We start from the raw sequence: 4,826 nt of genomic DNA, 5'->3' as shown, positions 1-4,826 counted from the left end.
CGTGCTGGACTGATGAGAGGGCACGCTGGGATTGGTCAGGCACGCGATTCCTCATCAGGATGGAGAACACCATTCCCAAACCCTCTTCCCTTCTACGAGAACCAGGGGAAAAAAAAAATCTCTGTGGCTCTTTAAGTGCTATGAATGAGCGGATTATACTGGCTTACTCGAGTGCAGCCTGCGCAGGCACACCCTGCCAAGGCTGCCCCTGTGCCATGGGGTTACTGCAGGTTAATTCCAGCCAGGGCCTCTTGCCAGAGCCCTGCGGCTGATGGATATACATGCAGCATAACACGTAATACTGGCAGCCTGTCTCCCCAGCCCCACAGCCACCACAGGTTTTAGGGGAAATTTTCCTCCTGTAAGCATGAGCATCCCTCCCTTCCCCACCCCTTGCATAGCTGGAGGGGAGTGAAAGTTGATGAGGGAAATCCCCAAACCAAATCTCACTTTAATTGATGTTAGCTTCCCCACTCCCTCACCCGAGTGTCTTTTGAACATCTGATCCCAGCAGTGAATAAGGCCATCTCTGCATAGCACCAGTGAGAGCAGGCAGAGGGGATGGCCTTGTTTGCAGCAACTATACAACCTGCAGCACTCAAGGACCCCCAGTCCAGATGGTATTTACTGGCACTTCAGGCCCCTTGCAGCTGGCATGCTGGATTCCTTGGCAAAACTGGCTCACCTTAGTTCCCATGTGTAGATACTGGAAAGCCCTTTGGGTGGGAAGGCCAGAGCTACGAAACGGAATGTCAGGGAGAGTGCATGAGCAAGGGAGGGAGGTTATTTGGGAGGAAGGTCTGGACTCAGTTCCAACAGCCACATTTTTCCCACCTGGAGGTCTGACTAGCCCAAGCAATGTGTTGTGTGGCTGCACTGAGATATGATAAATAGCAAATGAAACACTGGCTCAACAACTGGTCACAGAAGTAGGTCCCTGGAACTAGCAGAGAGCTGCTGCATCTGATAACCTGGTGTGGTTTTGATCTCAGCTATACAAGCATAACGCCTCCTAGAACAAGTGCAATAGAGAAGGCAAATCTTCAAACCTTCTGATTACTCAGCCTGGCCTAAAAATAAAGCTAATGGTCTGGACTTTTATAAGAGTAGTACTAAGATTCTCAGCCTCTCCCTCTTTGTTAAAGGCTATTATTAAATCTCTTGCCCAAATGTGTTCTCCTGTACCATCAAGCCCATTAGCAGTGCCAGCTCAGCATTTTGAGCTGATTGCCTGGAATTGTTTCACACATTGTTCCTGGTTTCCTATGCAATCTGTGAATTTGAGTTGCAATTCCACTGCACCTCTGCTTTGCCTCTCTGAAGATTCCCCACCTGCCAGGGGAGGGAAGGGTTAAAGTGCCAGGCAGCTCTGCTGGTAGGACAGACAAACAAGCACCAACTTGTTCAGATGTACCCGAGGGAGCCAGGGAGGACTGCGTGCTGCAACTGATGGCTGTCAGCAGCCAGCTGTAGGTTTTACTGCTTCTTCCTCTGGACACACCACATAGGAGATGCCAGCGTGGTCTCTGAGGGAGGGGCAGGTTTCAGCTGCAAGCGCTTCCTCAGAGCTGGGATGCGGAGACCAGAGCTGCAAGGAGCCCAGCATACCCAACGCAGGACCCTGGGAATGTGACCAGGCAGAGTGTCCAAGGAAGGGCAGAGGTCCCATCAGGACCTACCCCCGCAGCAGGGCTGAGCAGCAACTCCACATCCAGCCATGGGCTCCCACCGCAGTGAGAGACTAGCAGCTCCTGCTGACTCTTTCTCAAGGGAGGCCAGTAAGCTGGCAACTGCGGGAACCCCCTGGGGAGTAAGGGGGAAGCAGACAAAGGAGAGCTAACAAAGCCCCAACAGAGCTGTGGATGGCACCAAAATCAGCCTTGCGAGCCAGATGCACAGAGTGGGTGGCATCTGCTTAACGCAGCCTCGGCCCTGCCGCAGAGGGAACTCTTCTACTGGAGTCGGGCAGCCACCCTGCCGCGGCGGGCAGCGCTGCGCCGTGCGGCCGCCGGGGCCAGCCACACAGCTACGGACACAGGCCGTACACCACTCTGGCGATGGCTGACCTGCTGCAATCTCCTGCCGTGCCGGCCTACGCAAGGGATCCCCTCTGCTCGGACTTCAGACTTTGGCCCGAGAGGCCGCGTGTCGCGGCGGCCCTCGTTTGGCCGCGAGGGCGAGCAGGGAAGCGCCGCGTACACACCCGCCGCGGCAAAGCCGCAACCCGCTGACGGCGCGTAAAGAGGGAAGACGAAAACACCCGCAGTGGGCCGAGCTTCCCCCGGGGTTACTGCCGGTCATCGCCCGGCCTCCCGCAGCGCGGCGGCGGGGCGCCGGCCGCAGCCCACAGCTCCTGACCCGGGCCGGGCCAATCCGCGCCGCGCCGCGCTTGCCAGATCCGCCACGGCCCAATCCGCGCCCCAGCGCCTGCGCCGCGGCCTGCGCTGGGCGCCGGCCCCCACCCCGCCCGCCTCACGCTGCGCCGCGTGTGACCGTGACGCCTTCCCCGCTCTCGGGACAACGCGGGTCGGAGTTGTTCCTGGGCCGTCCTGCCGCGGCAGGAGGGGAGTTGTGTGCCCCCTGCCGCCCCGCTGTGGCCGTGGGCGGCGCTTCCCCACGCCAGCTCTAGGAGGGAACGAGTGCAGGAGAGCAGCAATACCCTTTCTGAGGGAGCAGCCAGCGATCTGCTCTCCAGCTGCGGCCTGTGAGCGTCACCCCCTCTCATTCAGCAGTCACTGCTAGCTGCCCGTGGTAGTATTTCCTCATAAAGCATCAGATGCTGAAGTCGCAGGAAAGACAGAGCACCTCAGCTTTTGTTTAAAACCGAACTCTGGTTTTAGCTTTCAAAGACAGTGTAACCGAGGAAACAAGTGTAATCCAGTATGCATGTGGGCACATGCACACCCCGATATGTGTATGTTCATCCATAGATTTGGGAGAGAGGCTTAATAAAACTTTCATACACATAAATGTTAGTTCCATTATAATCTGGTCATTTTATTACTCCATGGAAAGTTGGCATTGTATGAAAAATCCTTGCTTACTTGGAATGCTTAATTCAAAATGTAACCTGCAAAATTAATGTCTTTCTCTTTAAACTTCATGGAAAGGTACAGCACTTTGCAGAACAGGTAGAATTTCACAAAGGAGACTGTAGTAATGGCAGCTGTTAATGTGCCATTTTGGCTTTGTAGCAACCATGTCTGCTTGTTTTGCTCTTCTTTTTTTAGTGCTCCTAAAATGGCTTTTTAAAAATCCTGGTATCAAACAGAATAAATGCCTGTCTCTTTTGAAAATGCCTGTGACTTTCAGACACTTTATAAGCTGACTAAACCAAATGGATATTTTGACAAAATGATTGTAAATACTTGTCCCTTCTTTTACAGAGTTTTCATGTTCTGTCACATTTACACAGATATATAAAATTAAAGGTTTCTAAGCTAATTGCCCAATTCTAGTGACACCTGCTGTGTGATTTGTAACATTTAGAAACAGGAGGAGACTTAATCATAATATCATTCCTCTTCCTTGCCTAATTGAGCTGCCTAGTTAAACTGGTGGTCCAGATATTGTGTGTTTAACTGCCATTTTAACACCTAAAATAGATTTGTCCTGACTCTGAATCCCAAAGGAACTGTGCTTAGATATCTCGCTCTTGGATGACCATTGGGAGTTGCATCATTACAAAACCAAGATAATTTAAAAGCTGTGAAAGACTACAGCTGTGACTAAGATCAGGATATTTTCCCACCTCAAGCAGGTGATAGAGTATCAGGCTACACTGCACTCACTCTCCCATTATTCCCCTTCAGCTAAAATTCTTCGAAGATTACTTAGAGACAAGTTGTCTGTCCACAAGGCAAAAGGCAAAGATGGTTAGGGGTAGGCTTCAGCTAACTTCAGCAATTTTAAACATGTATGAAATCCATTGGTTAAATAAGCATCCTCTAGAGTCAAGAGAGACAGAAAGGCAGTTCCTGCAGTGACTCACAGCAGCAATCTGAGATACCTGTTTTAGAAAAGGGTGAATCATCTACTGGTGGTGCATCTCTAACTTCTATATATGGATACTGGATTTGTTGTTGGAAGCCTTTCTTTTAGATGATGAGTTCAGTGCAGTCTCCAGCAGCAGCCCATGAAAACATGGGCTTTGAGAAACGTGTAATCCAAGGCATCTCAGTGGCTTCACCTTCCTTGTTTGGAGCCAAGGAGGTTCAAAATGTCCCAAGAATTTTGTTGTCCCAAGAACAACGTTTTAAATGACTTGACAGATAAGAGTACTTTTGGTTTTTTTCATGTGGGAGGTAAAAAATTCTGGAAATTGTTGCCATAGGGTGCTGTGGCAGCAGACAGCATCAACAGGTTCACAAAGGGTTTAAAGAGACTCATAGTACCCAAGGTCCGTATCCAGATGGTAAAAGCAAAGATAATCCCTCTAACAAACACAAAGACAAAAGGTTTGTGGGTGCTGGTCTGAGTGAAGCAGACCTCAAATAGCCTGCAGGCTTGCAGACTTTCCCTAAACAGCTTCTTCAGTTGCCACTGATGGAGAACATGACATAGGGGTAGGACAGACGAATGGCATGATCAGACAGGTATAGTGAGGTGAGGAATAGTTGCCAGTAGTTACCTGGCTCTAAATTGTGTTCTCATTACGGCCTCTGTTGTGGCATGGGAACACAGAGGGCTGGCCCTAAGATCCCACACGGCTTTGGAGGCAGCACACCTATTCCTCCATGTCACTCCCTCCAGATTTTTCAGTTCACTTCCCCCAGGCTTTGTATTTAATGCTGCTAGCTTCTGAGAATTCCAGCCATCAAATTATC

Source organism: Colius striatus, chromosome 8 (assembly GCF_028858725.1).
Source record: "Colius striatus isolate bColStr4 chromosome 8, bColStr4.1.hap1, whole genome shotgun sequence".
In the NCBI taxonomy this organism is placed as follows: domain Eukaryota; kingdom Metazoa; phylum Chordata; class Aves; order Coliiformes; family Coliidae; genus Colius; species Colius striatus.
The sequence above is the reverse complement of the archived record's forward strand: the minus strand, read 5'-3'. Positions refer to the sequence as shown.